The sequence below is a fragment of the Pinus tabuliformis genome, chromosome 1_1 (genome assembly GCF_031772625.1).
Source record: "Pinus tabuliformis cultivar Carrire ecotype Pingquan chromosome 1_1, CPIR1, whole genome shotgun sequence".
In the NCBI taxonomy this organism is placed as follows: domain Eukaryota; kingdom Viridiplantae; phylum Streptophyta; class Pinopsida; order Pinales; family Pinaceae; genus Pinus; species Pinus tabuliformis.
The window spans coordinates 56,579,531-56,607,027 of NC_142297.1; positions in this window are offsets into that span (position 1 = coordinate 56,579,531).

Below are 27,497 nucleotides of genomic sequence, written 5' to 3' on the forward strand. Positions count from 1 at the left end.
CTCTACCTAGGAGCAACTAAGAATTCTTAGATAACAGTCATTCATATGTGAAATATATCAAACATGAGCCATAAAAGAATTCATATTTATGCCTAAATCAAGAGGAAAACATTAAGAAGCCATAGAAACTGAGCATAGAGTGCAGCTAAGCAAATTCTAAACCAATCCTTTATTCTGTGACTTGAGCATATATGAAATTGAAATAACAGAGGTTAGGAACACTTATTGATTCATATAGCAGCATAAGAATTCCATCATTCACTCTTTCAAGCCATTAACAACACATCAAACAGTTCATCCTCCAAGCTTTTAGCAGTCTTTGATTAAAGAAATCATATCAGATACAGAGCGAGTCTCTAGAGGAGTCATACAACCAACCAACCCTTAAAACAGTGCAGAGGGTGGTATATATAAAGAAAAATAGCTACAGACTTCCCTTGAACAGGTGTCAAGGGGGAAAATATCCCAAAAGATATCTCTGAAACCAGATCAAAAGAGATCTGTGCAATCACTGTCTTTGAACCTAATCTATGCTGGAAATAAATGCATAAAATATCTGAAACAGCTGCGCTGGGGCAGCTGGCATCTCAAGTCATGTAAACAAGGGCTGTGCATGATGCAGCAGCCTCAAAATGAGTGTAGAGAGGTCTTTGAGTCGTGTGCTGGCCTCCTGGCCATAACTGTAAGTTGGGGAGCCACAACGGCTTGATGATGCTTTGCTGAATCTGCTGGGGCCCTTCTGTTTTCATCTGCTTTGGAAGATTTTTACTGATACTCTCTGTCGCTTCCCTGATACTCTTTGTCACTTCCTGATCTTCCTTGGCTTCAAAAATGCTCTAAAATATCACATCATCTCATTAGTGGCCGTTATTTGGCCCAAGTAGCTACTGCGAGGCTTTTTGTTACTTCTGGGTGGTTTTCGGCCCTTGGCCGAATCAAAATGTTTTAGCAACACTTAAAATCACGAACTGGATGAGTAAAGGGTCACTGAAGGCCTGCCAAGGTAAAAACCTGCTATTTGGGGCAATTTGGGCCTCGAGCGATCCAGGAATGGCCTGAGAAAACCATGACTTTTTATACCTGGGCGGGCACGGGCGCCACACACAAAACATTTAAAAACTGGCCATTTTAACATAATATGAAAAATACTCTCAAAACACTACGAAATAGTGAGAATTGTGCGCTTTAGTGGACACTGTAGATGCCATTAAATCCTAGCCGTTGGATCTAGCATGGGCCGATCCAACGGATGGTGCTAAATCGCATCGGGGCAGACCGAGGGGGTGGCACATATAGAATCGCCGAACTGTGGCGGACCCGAAATGCTTTTAGGCCCATTTTTTATGGAGGTCGGGTCCAAACCATCGGAACCCATCATATCGGCGGTTTTACGTTTTGAAACGGGTCCAACGGACCCAAAATCCCTTTAACACTGCTTTTGATTGATTTTCGGGTCCGCCATATCGGAGCCTCCCTTTTCGCTGTGCACGGGGACCTTACGGACCCAAAAGCTTTATAAGACCCGCCGTTATAATATTTCGGCTCTGCCATTTCGGAGCCAAACATAAGGATTGATTGTCGATCAAACATGGGTCTTTGATTTGGTGAAGGCGATGGACGGCAGAGATTTCGTCGGCATTTCGCTATCGGCGGGGTCATGGGGTTGCCACATAGAAACGCCGAACTGCGCGGACCTGAAATGCTTTTAGGACCTCTGTTTTATTTTGAATCGGGTCCGAACCATCGCCCGAACCTAAATCGGCGGATTTACATTTGAAACGGGTCCATCGGACCTGAAATCCATTTCAAAGCTATATTTTATTGATTTTCGGCTCCGTGCAATCCGAGCAGTATATGGGCAATGCGAAGTGGGCGTTGCGCGACGAGATTTGGACCGTCAGATCTGGGGCCCGATCCAACGGTCCTGGATCCGTCGGTGGGTCGGCAGTTGGTGGGGCCAGGGGGTGGCACATATAGAATCGCCGAACTGTGGTGGACCCAAAATGCTTTTACAGGTCCACTTTATATCTTTTCGGGTCCGGCCCGTCGGCACTATGCCACATGCCTTGAGACTTAGCCATTTTTGCTTATATATGCCACTTCCCCCTCCCGATAGCGATATCGCATCGGAGGGGGACCAAATAGATCCTTTTCTTATCAGAGCATGCATTTTATTAAAATGAAAAGGAGAAATGAATTCGGAGGGGTAGCCTTTGGTGTTTCGGATGGATTCTAAGGCATCGGAAGGGGTCCGATAGCCAAAAAAGGCAGGATTTTATAATTTTTTGAAGGTTTCTCATGGTTTTTGCATGGTTTGCGTATTCTTATGCCTTGGAAGGAGTCCAAAGGCACTTAGGAGGAAAGTGATGTGGCTTTGAGAGGGGTTTAGTGGCCAAAAGGGGTTTCATGCCTTCTAAAGGCAAACCAAGGTCAAAGGGGTGATTTTTTAAACATGTGAAGGAGAATTATGCAAAGGAATGCGCCCTTATGCACTTGGAAGATAGTTAGGGGGGTGATGAAGGGTTCAATGCATCGGAAAGGGTCCAAAATGCATGAGAAGATGGTTTGAGGGGAGAAAGGAGGATTCGTGCTAAGTTTCAGATAAACTTAGCAATTTCCAAGGATGCATATGGTTATTTTTCAACCAAGGGGAGGGATAAGTATATAGGGGAGTTATATACATAGTTTTAGTAGGGGAAGGGTAAACAAATAGGGAGTTACATAATACAGTTAGTAGTTAATATGAAGATGATGAGAAAAAGCACTAAGTATGATGTCTTAGGCTATCAATGGGGAAAATGACTCATAGAAGAAGTGTATACATTCCTTGAGTGAAGCAGATCTCCATCAAGGAAAATGACATGAAGAATGGTAAATCTAAGAGGTATCAAGCAGATCTTGACCTCTTTGGGAGAATTTAGTGAGTGATTTGGGAAAAGAGGAAGAAGGGGAAGTTAGACATGCCTCGCTTGAAGTCCTCCAACTGAACAACTGCCTTCAACTTGTGATATGATAGATATAACACTTGACAATATGAAATGGATCATAGGCCATGATGCTGTAACCACAAAGCTACCTACCCGACCTACTCACCTAGCATTTTCTCTTCTTTTTGGTTTGGGTGCACTTGAACTAGCATACCCAGCTTTTGACTCTTTTCTTCTTGCTGTGCTCCTAACTACTTCTACACTTATTTCAGCCAGGGGCTCAAATTAAGCTGTTGAGCACCCTTGTTTCTCTACCTAACTGCAAATCTACCAAGATTAAGTTGTTTGGACAGATGTTCATTCTATATATTCTACAACATGAAATGGAAACCCAGGGAAGCCAAGATTAAGCTGTTTGGCCTTCCCGTACTAGAAAACTGATCAAAATGAATTACTCATCAAGACTGGAACAAAGTAGTGGCATTTAGATTAGCTCACTTTCACAGATACTTCTCTGGCCATCTGTGTCAAATATGGAGCATTTCAGCAAGAAAAGTATGACATATTTTGCATGTAAAAATGTCGATCATGAAAGATGATTAACCTGCTGCAGCGGGAGGCTAACAGTGGCTCCATTTGGGGATGGCTTTTCCTTGTGAAAAGCCAAGAACAGCAGTTCAGACCGCCTTGATCCTCTGTAGTTGCTGTTAACTAAAAACTTCTTTTGTGCTGACTGCTAAATGACTGGAACTTTGAGGTCTGAACAACACTCTCTTTTAACTGAAATATTGTGAAAAAATAAAGCATCGCCTACTTTCTTCTGCGTGCTTGATATTGCATACACTTTTGCTTGAGAACTGCATTTTGAAGTAAACACAAAAATGGAACCAACTAGAGAAACTCCTCTTAATTTTTGTCTTTGAACAGGCTGTAGATGCAACACTAAAAAATACTCCTCTGTTTTGATACAATTGACATGGAGAGCTGGAAACCTAAATGCAACATTTTTAATTGAACTTGCTGTTACAAATAACAGCGCTGCCCTTTTGACATTGAATGCTCATAACAGCGTTGAACTCTGCTCTGGGAAACAATCTATCTCTTATTTGCACACAGGTATCAAAACTGAATACTTTCTTTGAAATATTTCAAAGAACAGAGAACTGTAATGCTGCATTTTCTTCTTTAACTCAAAATTGTGCTGCGTGTTTCTCCTAGCAATCAAATTGCTTTATTCAAACATGAAAGAAAGAGTTGAGTCTAAACAAAGACTAATATACAAATATATACACTGGCCTGAATTTCATTCAATAGATGGGAACATGGTAATGCTTTAATACTCGGCCATTAACTGGGCCTTCTTCAAGTGCAGAGGCATCTTCAGTTTTGAGGAAATAATTATTATTGCCTTGCACAACGCTAATGATAAAAGGGCCTCTCCACAGAAAATCAAACTTTGCATGCTTTCCCTTGTCTTCTTTTCGCGAGTCCCACTTTAGAACCTTGTCGCCAATAAAGAAATCCTCATCCTTAGTCCTCTTGTCAAACGCCTTCTTCAGCCTTTCTTGTAACATTTGAACTCTATCATACACCTTCTCTCTGGTTTGCTGAAGATGAATGGTCTGATTGATCCTTCGTTGAATATCATTTGGTTCAGCTTGAACCTCCTGCAACAGCTTGATAACATGAATGCCTAAAGAAGATGGAAATATGGCTTCCATACCGTAGACAAGCTCATAAGGGCTCATCCCAATGGATCTCTTTGTTGAAAGTCTGTCTGGCCATAGGGCATTGGTGAGCTTTTTATGCCTGTTCTTCTTGTTTTCTTCTAAGGTTTTCTTGATAATGCTGATCAGGCTCTTGTTAGATGAATCGGCTAAGCCATTACCTTGAGGGTAATAGGATGTGGAATGGCCTAAAGTGATATGGAATTTATGGCAAAAATTGATCATCTTTTTGGATTTGAAAGTAGCAGCATTATCAGTGATGATCTTCTCAGGGCAGCCAAATCTAGAAAGGATATTGCACTCAAGGAATCGGATAATAATGTTGTCATTGGCTTGCCTACATGGGATGGCCTCAATCCACTTAGTGAAATAATTGGTGGCTATTAAGATCCACTTATGTTGGCCTGAGGAAGAGGGATGGATTTCTCCAATGAAGTCAAGACCCCATTGTTGAAAGGGCTTCTCGGTTGAGATGGGTTTAAGAGGCAAAGGGAGCAGCTTTTTCTTGCCTTCAAAGATTTGGCAATTGTGGCATGAGGTGGCAAACTTCTTTATATCTGCAAATGAAGTGGACCAATAGAAGCTAGCCCTTAAAATTTTATTAGCAGTGGAATTCCAATATAGATGTCCTCCACAGTCCCCTGCATGGAATTCTTTCATGACATTATTAGTTTCATTCACAATCAAGCAGTTAAGCAATATGCCTTTATGATTTTTCCAAAATAATGCACCATCTAAGACACAAAATTTCAAAGCCTTCATTCTTAAAAATCTCTTCTTGGTCCTAGACAATCATGGGGGAGCACACAGGCTTAACAATATAAAGCAAATATCAGCATACCATGGGGATTTCAAAAAGGTGTCACTGATCTGTGGAGTCGCCAGCTCCGGTTCATTGTCCAGTTGGTTGATGTCTAAGGCCTGAAAGTTTGTTTCAGACATCAGTTTGGCTAAACCTTGTCCCTTTATCAGCTTGGTTGGCTTTATCTCTATGTCATACTCAAGAATGTTAGCAATCCACTTGCCTCGTTTTCCTTCTAACCCCTCTTGGGTTAATATGTCTTTTACAATAGCATTTGGCACATAAGAAATCACATGTGAATATAAAATATAAATTCGGAATTCCTTGATTGCTTTAACAAGGGCATAGGCTTGCTTCTCCAGGATTGGGTATTTCAGGGGTGCATCTCTTAAGGCTGGGCTAAAAAATGCAATTGGCTTTTCAGCTCCTTGATCATCCTTTTGCAAATGGACAGCAGCTATAGTATTATCAGATGCAAATGAAAATATGATAAAGTCCCTATCAAATTTTGGACTTGTGAGGACTGGGGCTTGAGTTAAGGCGGATTTAATGCCCTCAAATGCTTGCTTGGCCTCTAGAGACCACTTTACCTTGGCATCTTTCTTGAGCATATTGTTTAGCATTCTTATTAGCTCAGCCAAGTTTGGAATAAACCTCCTCAGGAAATTGATCTTCCCAAGGAATGCTTGCAATTCTTTTATATTTCTAGGATATGGGATTTGCAATATGGCTTGGATCCTTTCCGGATCAATCCTAATACCATCCTTTGAGATGGTATGTCCAAGTAATTTTCCTTCTTCAAGGCCAAAAAGGGACTTCTTGGGATTCAAGGAAATGCCATATTTCCTACATGTGATGAATGTTTGCCTTAGGTGTTTGAGGTGCTCTTTATCAGATTTGGAGAAAGGGGTTAAGTCATCAAGGTAGACAACTAGGAAATCATGGATTTCCTTGGAAAATGCAATGTCCATTGCCCTTTGAAAGGTGGCACCAGCGTTATTTAGGCCGAAAGGCATTTTAACACACTTGAATGTTCCCCACGGTGTGGTAAATGTTGTCTTGTCTTGGTCATCTGGGTGAACAAGTATTTGGTTGAAACCTGAGAAGCCATCTAGTAAAGAGATTCTAGATGACCCCACCACCCTTTGCAAGATGTGGTCCATTTTGGGCAAAGGATAGTGGTCCTTTAGGGAGACTTGATTTAGATTTCTGAGATCTACACAAAGTCTGATCTCATCTATTTTCTTTCTTGTGGGAACTAAGTTTGACACCCATTCGGAAAACCTAATGGGTGCAATGATTCCTGCCTCATACATCCTCTTTACCTCCTTCTCAACCAAGGGAAGGAGCACGGGGTTGATTCTTCTAAGTTTTTGTTTGAAAGGCTTTTGATTTGGTTTTAAGGGAATGGTGTGTTGGATTACTGAGGTGTCATAGGACTTCAAGTCCTCATAACACCAAGCAAAGACATCTTTGAATTCTTTGAACAAATCCATATACTTTGGTTTTTGATCAGGAGGCAAAGACTGAGACAATTTGATCATTTTGGGCTTCTCTGCTGTCCCAATGTTGTATTCTTCTATGGCAGTGTTTATAGGCTACATTTTTTGTTTTTTGGGCACATCATTTGCATCAAACATGTCTTCTAGTGGAGTGAGGCCAACCGGGAGAAAATTATATTTTAGATCAATAATCTCGGCCTCTGTTTTATCTATTTCCTCCAAATGCATTTGTTTCAGCTCTTCAATGTTTGCATTGTCAAAAACTATTGGGCTTAGGATCTGTTTGGCTATTACAGCTTCCTGATTTTCGTTTAATGCTTGTTGTTGTGGGTCCTCCATGGTATCCTCATCAATGTTTAGGCCTGCAAATTCATGTTGTAAGGTAAGAAAATTGTTTATTTGAGCATCATCCTCGAACACTTGCCAATCTTTAATGTTATTCGGGACAACAGGCCTATGTTTTATTTCAGTGGTGAAATGGTGATTTGGCTCAAAGGGAAGATTGCATGTACTAGCGAAAGTGGCTAGGCTGTGAGCATGAATGTTATGATTTCTTGAAATCTTGGCAAGCTTGGATTCAGTGAATGTATCAAGTATTGTAGTGGCAGCAGTCCTATAAGCTCTTAGCCTTCTATCATTGGTAACAAAGTTGCCTTTCATTTGTTGGATTACTAGGTCTAAGTCACCTAGAATGGAAACTTTGGCAGCTCCTAAAGCTTTGAGCAACTTAAGGCCTAAGAGGAGAGCCTCATACTCAGCCATGTTGTTGGTGCATTTGAAATTCCGTCTATAAGCATGACCCTCTGCATGGTTGTTATGTGTGTTGTGAATCCATATTCCTGCCACTGCTCCTAACTTGTTAACAAAGCCATCAAACTCTAAATACCATGTGATTTCTTGCTTGTGGTTAGTATTAAGAGTTTCAGTCATTTTAGGATTTGGCAGACCCGAGTCTTGTGTTTCGGGAGGTTTTTCTTGTGTGCTGGTTGCATTGGCTATTATGACAGTCTCATGGGTATGTGCAACCGATTCGTCATTGATGTGTGCTTGTTGTACTAAAGCCATAGGCTTATCATCAGTTGGAGGACTTGTTTCATCATTAAACAAAATAAAAGAATCCATATCAGAATGGATGGAGTAAATTGGAAAGTTTTGGGACTTTTCCTCACTAATTACCACATACTTCATCAGTGTTTCTCTATACAGTCTCTTAGGTTTCCCAAAGACTGATATAGTTGCATAAGAGAGGTCTAATATTAGAGATCCTTGGAGTTTTGCTCCCAAAGATCTTGATAAGATCATGCCATACTTTGGTGGGATGTCAGCAACCACCACGTCCATTAGGATTGTTTTGTTGGGAAATTGGACTAAGGAGACACATAAGTCTTTGATTAAGCCTAAACACTTGACCTGACTTGAGTCAAAGGAGAATAGATCTTTGTAGGGTCTTGTGACATCAAGGTTTAGTTTCTCCATTACAGCTTTGGGCATAAGATTGTGTGAGGCACCTGAGTCAAACATAGCATTGTGCAAGACTTTGTCATGAATGTGAAAACTGACATAAAAGGGTGGAACAGATCCATATGTTTATTTTCCATTAACTTCAGGACCGAACAGCAGCTCAGGGGTATCATCTAAAACATTTACATCATCCTTGACCTCTGGCATTTGAAGTGATATTTGAATTTGTTGCCTATACACATCATGTTTGGCAAGTTTTGAGAGGGGGATGGATATCTTAAGTTTTCCAATCTCTGCCTTTAAATTAAATGGCTTTTCCAATGGAGTCTTGGTGTTGATGATGGCAGTTTTTTCTTTTTCATTTGAATTATCAGTGATTTGCTCTTGTTTATCAATGTTATGGGAATTGATTGCTTGCGGTTTTTCAGTTGTAAAAGGGCTTTTTGGAATGTTGTTCAAGTTCTCTTTCGAGGAAGAAGGTGGCAGAGGCTGATCAATAGAAGGCTATATGTCTGTTATGTCCTCTACAGTCACTTGGTGCGGGTTTGGGACAGGTATACCAGTTGTTTCTGTTATAATAGCCTTGCCTCTAATCTGGTTGGGATGTTTGCCCTCCTTTGGTTTAACTTTTTCGGGCACATCTATGTTTCTTGTCCTCAGCGTATACTATTTGTGGACTTCATAAATAGCTGAATCATAACCTTGTTTAAAGTGAAAAGACTCACCAGAGTTAGTCTGAAATTGATTTAACTCATGGTCATCTTGGTCTTCTTGGGTTAGAAAATTTTTTTGCTCACCCTTCAAATCTACTAAGTTCATGTGAGTGTCTTCTATGGGTTCATTAGAAGTGGATGCCTTTGCGTAGTTTTCTTGAAAAGGAGGTCTTATATCATGGTCTGGGCTAGACCTACCAGCGTTTGGATTCTGATTTTTCCTGAAATTCTGGTTCCTAACAGTGTTAGCTTGTTGCCCGTCCCATGATGATTTCCTCTCAACACTCTCTACTCTGTCTCCCAGCCTGTGCATGCCATTGATAATAGCATCTAGCTTTTGATCTAAGGCTGAGGGCTCTTCCTTGAAGGTGGTTCTTCTCTCAGTTCTAGCTCTGTTTCTTTTGGCAATTAAATTTGCCTCCACAGTGACAACCACATTTTGCATGCCTGCAAGGCTGTTAGGGGTTGTTTCTTTTAACTGGTAGGCGATATCTGGGTCGAATCCATCAGGGAATTTATATAAGGCAAGGTCAGGTGGGGGCCTTAAGTTTTGTGGGATAGCATTATAAACGCGATTGAACCTTGCACAATAGTCCAAGACTGTTTCTTGTGGACCTCTTTTAATTGTATCATATTCAACTAGTATGTGCGAGGGGTCTTTCTTTTTCTCCCATATGTTGATAAATGATTGGTATAAGGCTTCTGGGTCTGTTATGGAATTAGCTGCGAGTGCTCTAAACAAAGTCCTGATATCGCCTGTCAAACTTTCGACAAAAATCTTCATTCTCACACCATCATCATCAATCTCATAGCTTTCAAAGTAATTTTGCATTTTCTTTGTATGATGAAGGGCTGTGTAGGCACTTGTGCCATCAAAATATGTGATTTTAGTTTGGTAATCCTGAGGCATAGCCCCAGGATTAGCAGGTAATTGCAAAGGTTCATATCTGTTAGCCATATTCACAGGGATAATAGGAACAACAGGGATAAACGGAACAACTAGAACAACTGGGATAATAGGAGTAGTAGTGACAGTATGTGCAGTGAATGGAGGTGTGGAAGGAGTGGATGAAGAAGAAGGGGAAATAGGGGTTGAACGAAATAAAACTTTGACGGGGGTTGGGCCACAGCTTGGCTGAACTATTAGAGGAGTAGAATCAGCAAAATCCTCTTTTAGCTCTAATTTCCTGCGGTTTCTTAGGATCAAATTCGGATTTTCAAAAGTAGCTGTGGGATTTGGTTCTGGATTTGACCTTGTACAACATGAATTCTTCCTGGGAGCCAGCTTCTGGCTTGTTTTTTTTTTTTTTTTTGGGGGGGGGGGGGGGGGGGGGATTTTCTAAGAATATATCGGTTAGAAAAAAACTTTTGAAGGTCTGGTTCTTTCCCAGTGGAGCTTTCCACCTTGATTTGTGAAATTATCGGGGGATGTTCCCCAGTGGAGTCGCCATTATGTTAACACTCAGGTTGTCCTTAAATCTCCTTAAAGGGATACGGCCGAGGTAACCACAAACCAATGTTTGGATTGCAGGTTCTAGCCCACCTGCAATCAAGGAGGGCTCTCTCTTTGTGATTTAGCTTTGTTGAAGATGATATTAGGTTAGTTATTAAGTTCAAGGGGGTTTTATTTATGTTTGGTGGGAAGGATGATGCTTTCAAGTAGAGAGGCAAAGCATAGTGTGGTAAGTTTCAAACAATTGGGCATGGAGTCATGGAGTAAGACTGCTGGTGCATTTTCTTGGTCACAAGAGGCATGAGGAGCAAGGTAGCTGCTCATGAAATAATAATCAAGCTGAATGGAGATGGATTGAAGGCTAAGGAATGAGAGGCAACAAAGAATCTCTCAATCAGGTTAGCAGAGGGAAGATGAATGAGCTTTACCTAGGAGTAGCTAAGAATTCTTAGATAACAGTCATTCATATGTGAAATAGATCAAACATGAGCCATAAAAGAATTCATATTTATGCCTAAATCAAGAGGAAAACATTAAGAAGCCACAGTAACTGAGCATAGAGTGCAGCTAAGCAAATTCTAAACCAATCCTTTGCTCTGTGACTTGAGCATATATGAAATTGAAATAACAGAGGTTAGGAACACTTATTGATTCATCTAGCAGCACAAGAATTCAATCATTCACTCTTTCGAGCCATTAACAACACATCAAATAGTTCATCCTCCAATCTTTTAGCAGTCTTTGATTAAAGAAATCATATCAGATACAGAGCGAGTCTCTAGAGGAGTCATACAACCAACCAACCCTTAAAATAGTGCAGAGGGTGGTATATATAAAGAAAAATAGCTACAAAATTCCCTTGAACAGGTGTAAAGGGGGAAAATATCCCAAAAAATATCTCTGGAACCAGATCAAAAGAGATCTATGCAATCACTGTCTTTGAACCTCATCTATGCTGGAAATAAATGCATAAAATATCTGAAACAGTTGCGCTGGGGCAGCTGGCATCTCAAGTCATGTAAACAAGGGCTGCGCATGAGGCAGTAGCCTCAAAATGAGTGTAGAGAGGTCTTTGAGTTGTGTGCTGGCGTCGTGGCCATAACTTTAAGTTGGGGAGCCACAACGTCTTGATGATGCTTTGCTGAATCTGCTGGGGCCCTTATGTTTTCATCTGCCTTGGAAGATTTTGACTGATACTCTCTGCCGCTTCCCTGATACTCTTTGCCGCTTCCTGATCTTCCTTGGCTTCAAAAATGCTCTAGACTATCACATCATCTCATTAGTGGCCGTTATTTGGCCCAAGTACCTACTGTGAGGCACTTTGTTACTTTTGGGTGGTTGTCGGCCCTTGGCCAACTCAAAATGTTTTAGCAACACTTAAAATCACGAATTGGATGAGTAAAGGGTCACTGAAGGCCTGCCAAGGTGAAAACCTGCTATTTGGGGCAATTTGGGCCTAGAGCAATCTAGGAATGGCCTGAGAAAACCATGACTTCTTTATACCTGAGCGGGCACGGGTGCCGCACACAAAACATTTAAAAACTGGCCATTTTAACATAATATAAAAAATACTCTCAAAACACTGTGAAATAGTGAGAATTGGGTGCTTTAGTCGACACTGTAGCCGGCATTAAATCCTGGCCGTTGGATCCAGCGTGGGCCGATCCAACGGCTTGCGCTAAATCGCATCGGGGCGGACCGGGGGGGGGCACATATAGAATTGCCGAACTGTGGTGGACCCGAAATGCTTTTAGACCCATTTTTTATGGAGATCGGGTCCAAACCATCGGAACCCATCATATCGGCGGTTTTACGTTTTGAAATGGGTCCAACAGACTCGAAATCCCTTTAACACTGCTTTTGATTGATTTTCGGCTCCGCCATATCAGAGCCTCCCTTTTCGCTGTGCACGGGACCTAACGGACCCGAAAGCTTTATAAGACACGCCGTTATAATATTTCGGCTCCGCCATTTCGGAGCCAAACATAAGGATTGATCGCCGATCAAACATGGGCCGTTGATTTGGTGAAGGCAATGGACGGCAGATATTTCATCGGCATTTCGCTATCGGCGGGGTCATGGGGCTGCCACATAGAAACGCCGAACTGCGCGGACCCGAAATGCTTTTAGGACCTCTGTTTTATTTGGAATCGGGTCCGAACCATCGGATGAACACAAATCGGTGGATTTACATTTGAAATGGGTCCATCGGACCCGAAATCCCTTTAAAAGCTATATTTTATTGATTTTCGGCTCCGCGCAATTGGAGCAGTATATGGGCGATGCGAAGTGGGGGCTTCGCGACAAGATCTGGACTGTCAGATCTGGGGCCCGATCCAACGGTCCTGGATCCGTCGGCGGATCGACAGTCGGAGGGGCCAGGTGGCGGCACATATAGAATCGCCGAACTGTGGCGGACCCGAAATTCTTTTACAGGTCCACTTTATATCTTTTCAGGTCCGGCCCGTCGGCACTATGCCACATGCCTTGAGACTTAGCCATTTTTGCTTATATATGCCACTTCCCCCTCCCGATAGCGATATCGCATTGGAGTGGGACCAAATAGATCCTTTTCTTATCGGAGCATGCATTTTATTAAAATGCAAAGGAGAAATGAATTCAGAGGGGTAGCCTTTGGTGTTTCGGATGGATTCTAAGGCATCGGAAGGGGTCCGATAGCCAAAAAAGCGAGGATTTTAACATTTTTTGAAGGTTTCTTATGGTTTTTGCATGATTTTCATATTCTTATGCCTTGGAAGGAGTCGAAAGGCACTTAGGAGGAAAGTGATGTGGTTTTGAGAGGGGTTTAGTGGCCAAAAGGGGTTTCATGCCTTCTAAAGGCAAACCAAGGTCAAAGGGGTGATTTTTTAAACATGTGAAGGAGAATTATGCAAAGGAATGAGTCCTTATGCACTTGGAAGATAGTTAAGGGGGTGATGAAGGGTTCAATGCATCGGAAAGGGTCCAAAATGCATGAGAAGATGGTTTGAGGGGAGAAAGGAGGATTCTTGCTGAGTTTCAGATAAACTTAGCAATTTCCAAGGATGCATATGGTTATTTTTCAACCAAGGGGAGGGATAAGTATATAGGGGATTTACATACATAGTTTTAGTAGGGGAAGGGTAAACAAATAGGGAGTTACATAATACAGTTAGTAGTTAATATGAAGATGATGAGAAAAAGCGCTAAGTATGATGTCTTAGGCTATCAATGGGGAAAATGACTCATAGAAGAAGTGTATACATTCCTTGAGTGGAGCAGATCTCCACCAAGGCAAATGACATGAAGAATGATAAATCTAAGAGGTATCAAGTAGATCTTGACCTCTTTGGGGGAAGTTAGTGAGTGATTTGCGGAAAGAGGAAGAAGGGGAAGTTAGACATGCCTCGGTTGAAGTCCTCCAACTAAACAACTGCCTTCAACTTGTGATATGATAGATATAACACTTAACAATATGAAATGGATCACAAGCCATGATGTTGCAACCACAAAGCTACCTACCCGACCTACTCACCTAGCATTTTCTCTTCTTTTTGGTTTGGGTGCACTTGAACTAGCATACCGAGCTTTTCACTCTTTTCTTCTTGTTGTGCTCCTAACTACTTCTACACTTATTTCAGCCAGGGGCTCAGATTAAGCTATTGAGCACCCTTGTTTCTCTACCTAACTGCAAATCTGCCAAGATTAAGCTGTTTGGACAGATGTTCATTATCTATATTCTACAACATGAAATTGAAACCCAGCGAAGCCAAAATTAAGCTGTTTGGCCTTCCCGTACTAGAAAACTGATCAAAATGAATTACTCATCAAGACTGGAACAAAGCAGTGGCATTTAGATTAGCTCGCTTTCACGGATACTTCTCTGGCCATCTGTATCAAATATGGAGCATTTCATCAAGCAAGTATGACATATTTGTCATGTAAAAATGTCAATCATGAAAGATGATTAACCTGCTGCAGCATGAGGCTAACAGTGGCTCCACTTGGGGATGGCGTTTCCTTGTGAAAAGCCAAGAAGAGTAGGTCAGACTGCCTTGATCCTCTGTAGTTGCTGTCAACTGAAAACTTATTCTGTGCTGACTGCTAAATGACTGGAACTTTGACCCATATAAAGATCACTTCATTGGGAAGTTTGGATCTAAGGGTGGAAGGAAAGGCGGATGCCTTGTTGAAATAAGTTCAGTCGTTATGCAAAGGAGTTTCTGAATGGCAGAGACACATTTGCAAATGAAGATAACAATCATTCCTGGGACATCTTCAATGATCCAAGGAATGACTGGTAATGCAGGTCATCAAGGAAATGGTCGACTCTTCCACGAAAGCAAGGAACCCTTGAATCTCTTTTATGTACATGATCGAAAGAAGAACCTGGTGTCCATCTCGGAAATGGAAGTCAAAGGTTATAGGGTGGCACTTATCAATGGAAAGGTATGTGTTTGAAAATAGATCTTTTAAAGATCTTTTTAAGTTCAGGGTTGTATCAAGTTGTAGGAAGTCCACTGGGGACCATGTCCATGACTCAGCACCGGAGGTCTGTGAGTCAGATGGTGACTAGGATGCTTGAATTCTAAAAGAGGCATGAAGGGGCATGTCTGAAATGTACCGAAGGAAAATATTATAAGGGGACCATTCCCCTCATGCAGCAGGTTCACAGGTTTGGAACAACCCGAGGAGTTTGAGAATCATGATCAAGGAATCCCATGTATACAGGTGGAAGAAAGCCCTCTATGGCTTGAAGAAAAACACCTCGGGCATAGTATGAGAGGATTGATAGCTGTCTAATGCAGCTAAGATTCACTAGGAGTGAAACTAATCCAAACCATTACTCGAAGGTTGTGGATGATAAACCTCTCGTACTGGCACCTATGTCTGACAGGTGCAGACCCTCTCATTTATAGGAGACAGAGGGAGTTGGATTCTGAATGTGGGAAGATAAGCTGCAAGCTTGTGATTGCCTCGGGGATCTTAACTTTCAGAAGTTATATGGTAATGATGTCAGACCAGATTTGGGAAATGCCTTTGAGTTTCATAGACTCATTCGCGTTGAGGTTCTTGGAGAACCTTCGTCCGGACATCTGTGTTGCAGTTAGCATGGTGAGCTCATATTTGGTTGAGCCTCACTAGATTGGTGCCAAGAATCTGCTAAGATATCTTCAGGGCACAACCGCTCATGGATGGAGATACACTGGCGGAAATATGAAACCACATGATTATTCGAATGATTAGTGGGTAGGCAGTATGGAGGATCACTAGAGCACTTCTCAGTGTTGTTTCTCTTTGGAATCTGCCTCGATATCCTGGATGAGCAGGAAGCAGAAGTCGGTGACTCTGAGGACCACCAAGGCAGAATACATTGCTGATAGTATGGCCTTCCGTGAGGCAGTCTGGTTGTTGAAGCTCTTTAGTGAGCTATTTGTACACATGATGAATACCACTGTGATTCTCTATGACAACAAGAGATGGGATTCGATTATTGAGGAATCCCGTATTTGACAATGCTCTACCAGATAGACATCAAATACTGTCTTATCTGGGATATGGTAAGTCAATGGTCAAGGAGGCTCCATCGAACTGAGATGATGTACAGGACAGAGCCCCGAGGAAAGATCAAATTTGTGATTTTCCTGAACGACTTGGAGTCACCTTTGAAGAAGGGTCCTGCATGTTGCATACATTAAGCTCTGCGGGGCTTGCAGTTCTACTGGAGCAACATATGACCACAGGGTAACTCACCCTCCCCTGGTGGTGCGCACTGGAACAAGATGATTCGCTCTCTTGTGGGAAAAGATGATTCACTCTCTTGTGGAACAGGATGATTCGTTCTCCTGTGTAGCAGGATGGTTAGTTCTCCTGTGAGGCCTAGATTGATGTGTTCTCCATGGCAGCCCGGATTGATGTGTTCTCCATGGCCATTGTAGCAGGATTGATGTGTTCTCCTGTGTGGATAGGATTGATTAAGTTCTCCTGTCGAGGCATCCTACCCATGCAGTCTAGGACTCATGGGAAGTACCTCTCATCTGATCAACGAGTAGGGAAATGAAGTTAGGGACCATAGTAGTACCGATGGACGCATTGTTGTATCTACTGTACTCCCTATGCTAGGATGACCTCCATTGATCCGGGATCAATGATACTTGTCTAGGACCAGTGGTAGGAGTTGTACATACTATGACGCTGACTTCGGGTCGGCTGTGACTAGTCTGGGACCAGTGGTACATACTCCGAGACTGACTTCGTGTCAGTACAAGACTGGTCTGGGACCAGTGAGAGTCGTACATACTATGACGCTGACTTCGGGTTGGTTGAGACTAGTCTGGGACTAGTGGTACGCACTCTGAGTCTGACTTCGGGTCAGTGGAGAATGGTATGAGACATTCTCGATCAATTCTTCTTCTTCATAGTTCATCAGAGCTAAGCAGAGCAGAGCAAGGCAGAGTAGAGCTAGCAGAGTCAACAGCGCCGAGCAGAGCTAGCAGAGCCAGCAGAGCAGAGAAAAGCCAACAGAGCTAAGCAGAGTAGAGCAGAGCCAGCAAAGATGAGCAGAGTTGGGCTGAACAGTGCAGGGCACTGATGGCAGAGATAGTACAGTCGGACTTATGGATCAATGGATGGAGTTCTCCCTAGTTGAGAGGGAGTGTTAAATTGGCAACTAGGGCCAAACTCCATGTGGGTCAGCTTATTTATGGCAGCTGATATATTTATTGGATCCCTCTCATCGAGAGGTGTAGGATTGATCCAAAGATCATCTGATTCCGATAAGTATTTATGGAGATATGAATTTATTTTGTTTATGTAATTATTATCAAGCCGACCAGCTCTGATGTAGGCTCTAGAAGCCCAATCGATGTGTCTATTCATCATCCTTGTTTTAGTATAAATAGATGAGTATTTGATGTCATTTATACATACATTCTTGAGTGATCTCCTCCTCTCCATGTCTTGGGTTTTTGGAGAAGGAGTGAGACACCAAGAGTAATATGCTGGCCTTATGGTAATGCCCTAGTCGCAAGTCAATCTATGTAGCTAACATAGACACCTATACATTGTCAAATGGAGATATCTCATACGCTGGAAAGGAAGACCTTATACGTAATTATGGAGACCCAGCCATAGTCATAAAGGATCTCAACGCAGTAATTGAAGCTATCTTACACGTTGTTCTTGAAGACTTCTTGTACGTTGTTCACAAGTCTTCTCATACGCTATTCTGCTCCTGGAAACATATATACACACACAGTGAATCTGGTAGCGTGGTTACACAAGGCACGCAGTGAATCTGGTTGCATGGTTATACCTGGAAACATATATACGCAGTCTATATATGGAACTGCTACAAATACCCTAAGCCGTAGATGCTGGATATTCATACGCATAATATAAATGCTGGATGCTGGGCAAACACTGGACTGTCTTACATATACGTTGGACAGTTTTATATACATTTTGTAAACACTAGATAGTTTTATAAATGTGTTTGTAAACACTAGACAACCTTAACATACGCAGCAATCATTATAGTGATGTACGTAGTGATAAATACGCTGTCCAGAAGTTGAATATAATACGTTGTCAAGAAGTTGAGTATGGAAGCACCTAATGCGTTGTTCAGAAGTTTAATATGGATGCACATAATACACTGTCCAGAAGTTGAATATAATACGCTGTCCAGAAGTTGAATATAATACGTTGTCCAGAAGTTGAATATGGATGCACCTATTACACTGTCCAGAAGTTTTATGTGGAGGCCCTAATACGCTGACCTGTAGACTTATACTCAGGCCCTCATACGTAGCCTAATGCAGTCCATCTTCGCTGGCCTAAGGAGGCCCTAACCACAGATAATATGCACTCCCAGAATAGTCACTATCACAGCTAATCGAAGCCTGTTGACAGCAAGAAGGAAAGTTCGAATCACTATAGGTAATAGCACTGTCATAGAGACAGGACTGTTTGTATATTCTTTTGTGACTGCATGAAGTTGTTCTCTTCTTGTAGGAGAACTAAGTTAGAGGAGCTAAGGGATAGATCTGTTGGGATCTCGTTGGAAGGACAAGAAGCAAGGGTTATGTTGCCTGGAAGCCACAGAAAGACTGTGTGTTAGGCCGCAGGCCATAACACCACAGTCTAGGATTGTGTATGAGTTTGAGGACTTGTACATATGCCCAAATCAACAGCATATCCAGAGTAGTGTTTGTTTGAAGGATTGTTTCAATAGTGCTTGGTACCCTAACCAGTCATCATGATGACAGCAGCAAAATATGTACAGCATGATGATGGAGGGCAGTAAAGTTGTGTACATCAACTCAGCAATAGAACAGTATGATGCAGCTTGGACAGCATGAAGCTTGGCGAGATCATGGGCAGCACAGTGATCATGAGCAGCATGAAGATGCATGATGCAGCATGAAGATGCATGATGCAGCATGATGATGCTACAGCAGATGAACAAAATGGATAGATGAAGACATCACCTAGGAGATTCAGTTGAAGCAGAATGTCTTCAACTGATCTCATCATTATAGGAAATTATCTATGCTCAGATCCAGATAAGTCAAAGTGTTGACTTTTGTTGTAAATGTATTATCTCTCTCTCTCTCTCTTTCTCTGCTGAACTTTGAAGATAAAAGAAGATTTGATCAAAGGGTTTCCCCACACATTGTGGGGTTTGTCCCTGGCTTGTGCCATATCTTGTTTCCTCTTGTCTTGGCTTGTCTTATGCGTTTTATATTTATGTTCTATCTGCAGTTTATAGTAATGCTGATGTGATTGCTAACAGTGAAAATTTAAATAAATTGCTTTAGCATAGAACATACCTAAACTTAACATTTAAAAATACATGAATTATATCAGCATACAAAGGTGATTCTAAGAAGGCCTGGCTGATTTGTGGAGTCACCATCTCCTGTTCGTTATCCAGTTCATTAATATCCAGGGCTTGAAAGTTTGTTTCAGTAATGAGTTTAGCTAATCCATGTCCTTTTATAATCTTTGCAGGTTTTATTTCAATGTCATACTCCAATATTTTAGCTATCCATTTACCTTGTTTGCCTTCAATTCCATCCTGAGTTAGGATGTCTTTAACAACAACATTTGGCACAAAAGCTACTACATGAGAGTACAATATATAGAGTCTAAAGTCTTGAATGGCTTTCACAAGAGCATCGGCCTGCTTTTCCATGATTTTGTATTTCAAAGGTGCATCTGTAAGTGCTTTACTAAAAAATGCTATGGGTTTTTCACATCCTTGGTCATCCTTTTGGAGTAAAACAGCTACTATAGTGTGTTCTGATGCAAATGAGAAAATTATGAAGTCTCTATCAAACTTTGGACTTGTGAGGACTGATGTTCTGGTCAAAGAAATTTTAATTTCTTCAAATGCTTGTTTGGCTTCTACTGTCCGTTTAACCTTTGAATCCTTTTTTAACATATTGTTCAACAATCTAATTAATTTAGCGAGATTAGATATGAATCTTCTCAAAAATCTGATCTTCCCTAAGAAATCTTGAAGTTCTTTGACATTTCTGGGGTGGGGTATTTGCAAAATCGTTTCTATTATAGTAGGATCAATTTTGATGCCATCTTTGGAGATGATATGGCCTTAGAGTTTGCCTTCTTCTAGACCAAACAAATACTTTTTGGGATTTAATGAAATACCATACTCTCTACATTTTAAAAACACTTGTCTCAACTGATCTAAATGTTGTTGATCTGATCTAGAAAACACAGTGAGGTCATCTAAATATACAACCAGAAAATTGTGAATTTCTTTTGCGAAAGCTATCTCCATTGCTCGTTGAAAGGTTGCCCCTACATTCTTAAGTCCAAATGGAATTTTAACATATTTGAAGGTACCCCATGGTGTTGTAAATGCAGTCTTTTCTTGGTCATCAGGATGAACCAAAATCTGATTAAAACTTGAAAACCCATCCAAAAGTGAAATTATAGAAGCACCTACTACTCTTTGTAAAATATGATCCATCTTAGGTAAAGGGTAGTTATCCTTCGAAGAAACCTTGTTTAGATTTCTTAGGTAAACACATAATCTGATTTCTCATGTTTTCTTCCTTGTAGGCACTAAATTAGATACCCACTCTGAAAATCTGATTGGAGCGATTATCCCTGGCATTCGTTTGATTTCGTTTTCAATTAAAGGAAGAAGTACTGGGTTGATTCTTTCGAGATTTTGTTTGAATAGTTTTTTATTTTCCTTGAGGGATATTGTATGTTGAATTACAAAGGTGTCATAAGACTTCAGCTCTTCATAGCTCCAGGCAAAAAAAAATTGGAATTCTTTTATCAGTTCAACATATTTAAGCTTTTGATTAGGGGGTAAAGATTTGGATAATTTTACCATTTTTGGGTTCTGTTCAGTTCCTATGTTGTAGTCTTCAATGTTTGATTTTGGAGGTTCCATTTGGGGATTCTTTAGAATATCATTGAAATCAAAGAGATCTTCCAAAGGAGTTAATCCATTGGGCAAATGATTGTCTTTCAAATTGATAATTTCATATTATCCTTCAATAATCTCATCAACATCTGTTTCTTTAAGATCCTGTATTTCCTCTTTGGTAAATTTTGTTGGATAAAGCATTTGAATTGTGTTTTCTGTTGAAATTTCTGTTTCCATCTGATTTTCTAGATCAAACTCACTAACTGTACATCCATCTATGTTAGTGCTAGAAAATTCCTCTTCTAGGGTTAAAAAATTGTTGATCTGTTTATCACTTTCAAACACTTGCCAATTCTTTACATTATTAGGTATAGATAGCCTATGTCTAATTTCAGCTGTGAATTGATGATTTGTTCAAATGGTAATTTACAGGTGCTAGAGAACATTGCTAGGTTGTGAGCTTGCAAGTTATGTTTTCTTTGGATTTTGGCAAATTGAGTTTCCAAAAATGTGTTGATTATCTCTATGGTTGTTCCTTTGTACTCTCTCAATCTGGGATAATTTTTCAAGAACTTCCCTTTTATTTGTTGGATGATTAAATCATAATCTCCTAGGATTGACACTCTAGTTGCTCCCAATTTCTTGACCAGTTTAAGACCTAGCAACAGAGCTTCATATTCAGCCATATTATTCGTGCACCTAAAGTTTAACCTATAGGCATGGCCTTGAACATGATTGTTTTCAAGATTGTGCACCCAAACTCTTGCTCCTACTCCTCATTTGTTCACAGAGCCATCAAATTCTAAGTACCAAAGGATTTCCTGCTTATAATTTGTATCTGCAGCTTCAGGGACCTGTTCAAGAGGAAAATTTGGTTTTAGTTGCTTCTGGTTTATCTAATGTTTTGTGATGTTGAGAAATTTCTTGGATTCAGACACTAGAATTCTCATTTGCAATTTTTTATGTTTCAGCTGCTAGAACTTTTATTTTATGTGGGAGATCAATTTTAGCATTGTAAAGGATAAAATAATCCATGTCTGAATGTACTGAGTAGATAGGAAAATTTTGAGGTTTCTCTTGACTACTTACTACATACTTCATTAAAGTTTCTCTGTATAGTCTCTTGGGTTGGCCAAACACTGAAATAGTAGCGTAAGACATGTCTAACTGTAGAGATCCTTGAATCTTTGCACCCCAAGATCTAGATAATAACATGCCATAATTTGGTGGAATATCAACTACTACTATGTCCATTAAGATGGTTTTGGTAGGATATTATACTAGTGACACATATAAATCTTTGATTAATCCCAAACATTTTACCTGAATTGAATCAAAAGAGAAAAGATCTTTATATGGCCTGGTGATGTCAAGGTCAAGCTTCTCCATTACAGATTTAGGCATTAAGTTATGGGAAGCACCAGAATCAAACATGGCATTATGAAGTATTTTATCATGTATGTTCAAACCTACATAGAAAGGAGGCACTTCTCCCTTTACTATTTTTCCATTTACTTCAGGAATAAATATCAGTTCAGGTTGGTCATAAAAAACGTTTACTGAATCTTCGTTCACAGAAATTTTGAGTGATTTGCTGATTTGACTTCTGTAGACATCATGTTTAGCTAATTCTGATAATGGAATATCTATCTTTAGTTTTCCTACTTTTGTCTCAAGATTGAAATGTTTCTCGGTCTGAGTTCTTGTATTTCGGACAACTAAATTTTTTGTGTTTTTCTCTTCATCAGGAGTGGGTTTACGAGCTGGAATTTTTTCCAAATCAAGTTCTAGAGGCTATTCTTCTTTTTCTTTAGTAGGAATAATTGTGGAAGGTTTTCTGTTATGTGGCTGATTTTCTGACATGTCTTCAACAATTGGGTTGTTAGGGTTAGGCATTGTTCTAGCAAGAAATGTACAAGTGGGGTATTGATCTTACCTTTGTTATGCTACTTGGTATCTTTCTATTTTCTATTTTCAAGGAAATCTATCCTTATTCTCCTTAGATTGTATTGTTTGTGGACTTCGTAAATTGATGTATCATATCCCTCCTTAAAGTCAAATGATTCACTTGACTAAGTTTGGAATTGTTTCACAATGTGGGCTTCTTGATCGTCTTGGGTCAAGAAAACTTGTTGTTCATTGTTGAGTCCCATTAGATTAATTTTAGTGTCTTATTTTGGTTCATTAAAAGTTGAGGCTTCAACATAATTTTCTTGAAATGGGGGCCTGATACTTTGGTCAGGCCCTGTCTTTCCAGTGTTAGGATTTTGGTTCTTCCTAAAACTTGGATTTCTCCTAGTATTGCTTGGTTGGCCATCCCAATGGGATTTTCTCTCGATTGTTTCTACTTTGTCTTCAAGTCTATCCATTCCTTTAATAATAACATCTAATTTCTTTTCAAATGTAGAAGGTTCTTCTTTGAAAGGTGTTTTTCTTTTAGCTCTGGCTCTAGCTCGTTTAGATATCAAGTTGACCTCAACACTGACAGCTATACTCTGCGTCTCTTCTAAGTTTCAGGGAGCTCTTTCCCTAAGTTGGTATGCCATATTAGAGTCAAATGAATCAGGGAATTCGATCAAGGCAAAATCTGGGGGAGGTCTAAGATTCTGAGGAATAATATTATAGATATTATTGAATCTGGTACAGTAATCTTGGATAGTTTCTTGTCTGCCTCTTCTTAGGTTCTCATACTATAATAAAATGTGGAGAGGATCTTTCTTCTTTTCCCATCTATTCAAGAAGGTCTGATAAAGAGATTGTGGGTCATTGATACTTTTTGTAGGGAGGGCTCTAAACCAGGTTTTTACATCTCCAGTTAAACTTTGAACAAATACTTTCATTCTAACATCATCATCATTAATCTCATAACTTTCAAAATAGTTGGTCATTTTATTGGTATGTTTTTGAGTTGTGTAAGTGCCATTACCTTCAAAAGAAGGGATTTTACTTTGATAGTCTTCAGGCATAGTCCCTAGATTGTCAGGTAAGTTTAGGGGAGTATATCGGTTTGCCATGGTTGCAGAAGTAGATGTGACAACTGGAGTGGTACAAATAACAATGGAAATGTGAGTTGAAGATGGAGGAGTGGAAAGGATGACTTGAGGTGCTAATGGTGAACTTGGAGAAGCTACAGTAATAACAGAAAGGTTTGGTGTTCTTTCATAGGTAAGTTCAGATTGAAAGGAGTTCTGCAAATGTCTGTCAAAGTGTGAACTAGCAGAATTTCCTTGGCTCTCTTGACTTCTAGGAATCCTAGGAATCAGATTATGATTTTCAAACACAGGTGGTGGATTAGGGTCAGGATGTGATCTGGTGTAACGTATTCTTTCAAAAGCCAATTTCTAGGTATGTTTTTGGTTTTTTTTGGAGTAGTTTCGACAATACAACTTTAACAGTCTCTTCTAGGAGGTTTTTAGACCCACAATTTCACATTCTAACTTTTCATTGTGTTTTTCCCTTTTAGAAATTTGGAATGTCAGAGTATCTATAATCATACTATTTTCTTCTAAATAGATTTTAAGTTTAGAAATTTCTTCATAGAGACCATCTTCATCTAAAGCATCCAAGAAATCATCATCTTCAAAAGCCATCAAAAGTCTATAATCATTACCATATTCATTCTCATCACTATTTGATAAACCATCGCTATCTTCATGCGTATAGTAGTTCTTCTTACTTACATTGTGTTTTCTATTCCATTTTTCCAGTTCCTTACCTTTATCAAGATTATCTTTATGAGGACATTTGGCTGCATAATTGTTTGGTCAATTTAGTCTGTTCTAAATTGCTATTAAAATGTCAATTCGGGGATCGTAAACTGATGAAGTGAAGTGCACTGTATGTGCTAGATAACTGTTTTCCTATTCTTTTGTCGTTTTTGAGTTTTTTTTTAGCTGGTTTTCGGTTTTATCTTCTGTGGATTCCCTATTGTGAGATGGCGAAACTGAAAGTTAAATGTGGAGGGTGATGGTGGATTCTACAATGATTTTCCAAACTCTAAAGTTCTCAAAAAGAAAGTTTCAAACTGACTGTAATGAAATCAAATCTCAAAAGGAAATGGAAATGTACTAAAATAGTGAACTAGTGACAATGGCCCAGTATCCTTGCTGGTGTAAAAAAAAGAAAAGAAAAACTGAACTTAAATCAACTCAAAGACTGAAAGCAAGTAAACTAAATCACAATACTTCAACCCACATCCTGACCCTTCACCTTTCGACTCACTCCGGCTATAGGAAGCAATCCTAAACAAGCTGAGTAACATGATATCTAAATTGCAAGAAATCAAATTGCATAAAAGGAAACTAAGATTTCACTACTCATTCATGTTTCAATTCTTGAAAATGACATAAGCAATTCAATCTCTAACTTGCGGAAAAGAAAACTAAATCATACTACAAGAAGTAATATTCTGATTCCTTTCTAACTGAGTTTCCGGGCTTATAGAAAGGAAATCATAAACAGATGAGTAATATGATGTCTATGTGCAGAAAAGTAAATAAGCAAAGAAAAACTGAAAAGAAATGACAATGCGGGAAATTAAAATTCAGTAAATGAACATCAGTGGAAAGGACAAGATGATATCATGTCAGTAGTTATCAAAAAGATGAAAATTTTCCCGAGCTGCCTAAGAAAACCTATAAGAAAAGCACTGATCAACTGACAGTTATAATAAAACGTAAAGGAAAATATGAACAGTAGTGAATTAGAAACATCAAAACAACATATTATATACAAGCTAATAATTATAAAAGAAAAAACATAATGAAACAAATGAGAAACTATACAGAGCTTCAGTGTGCAGGGGCCCTCTGCAGCCTCAGTCGTTCAATAATCAGTCACAAAATGAGCTCGGGAAAGTAGTCTTCTCATATATTAGAATAACAATAAGACAATGTAAAACAGAGTAGAGTGGGGTTCTGACCACAGTTTAAAATTAAATCTTCAAAAGCTAACTACACAGCGTATACCAATGCGTTATTTATAAGAAAAGTGATGCAACTAACTCCAAAATCCTAAGCTGCCAACTGCGTTGCCAGAGACACGTAGATCTCCACAGCCCGAGATCTAGCATGATGGTCATTATGTCAATTAAATCCTTGGAGTGGTGGCTGCTGGATTCTATTCACAGGTTTCATCTCCAGGTGTGCCAATATCTCCGTGAGCTGAGGATTGTGCCATGCAAACCTACACGTGATCAAAACAGAGATGTGCCACTGCTAAATTCCTTGTTTGGCCTTGCCTTTGACCCTCATTGACCGTGACTGTTTATGAATGATTTGGCTGATCTGAAGGGACACGTTCCATGTACACGTCACCTATAGCTTGCCCATGTGGTTGGCTTCTTCATAGGACACCTGTAGCATAGCCTTTAACAAAATGGCTGCGAAAACCTGTGCTGGCTGCGGAAACTGACAAGTTTCCGCAGTTGCCTGAAAAAAAATCTAAACCAAACAACAGCCATAAGCATAGTTAGGAAACCATGTCAGAAGCTCTTTTTAGACTATAATGCAATGATTTAACAACTTGGTGGATGAAGTAAATGGAAAAAGAAGGCTGAGAGGGTGTATAGGAAGGTGCAGGTTTGGGACTCAACATACCCCCACTGTGAAGGTGTTGCATGTCCTCATGCAACCAAAATTTAGTCATTCTCCTCTAATCCATATGTTCTGAGGCTTCTGCTAGGACATCTAGCCCTCTTTTCTTCTTCTTTGGTGCCAGCATCATCCTAGGTTTCCTTATTAGACATTTGAATTTCAGATTGATCAATGCTCTGCTCAACTTTTTGCACTTTTTCTTCAGTTTCTTGTTTTTCTCTTGCCATAGTCCTAAATGAAGCATAGTGTTATCATGGGTAATTTTATCTACTTTACTCTGCTCCTTGAGTGCTTCATTTTCTTGCTTGATATGCCTATTTAGGACCTCTAATTCAAATACCTCCTGCTTTAAAGACTAAACTTGTGCATCTAGTGGCAGAGTGGTACTCAGACCTGCAGCTGATTGTTCTAAAGATTCTAGGTAGTTATATAGTTCTTGTTGATTGGGATCTACCTCAGGTGTCTTTCTTGGACTAAGCTCAAAATCTTGTGGAGGAGGAGGATTGCTCTCTATCTCTGTCCGAAAATGGCTTTCATCATGTGGATGACTTGTTTCCATGCTTGGCTAAGGACGAGATGGACTACGACCAGATGGAAATTTCTCAGGTGTCTCTTCACCTAAGTCAATAAAATGGGGTCGTTTTATTTGGGTTTTACTCACCTTTCCTCTTAGCCTGGTGCTTCTCCTTAAGTATGGTGGACTAGTACTCTTTTCTTGTATACTTTGTTTCCCTTTTTCCTTTTTCTTTGCTATAACAGCATGTTCTTCAAGATGTACTAATCTCTCTGACAGTGTTTGATAATCCTCTTCCCATGGATGGCTCAGGTGATGGATAAAGTTCTTGGATGTTCCTTTTGCCTTTCTCTTTTTTCTGTTTCTTATCTTTAGTTCTGTTCTCTTCTTCTTTTTGGCCAGCTTCTTGAGTTT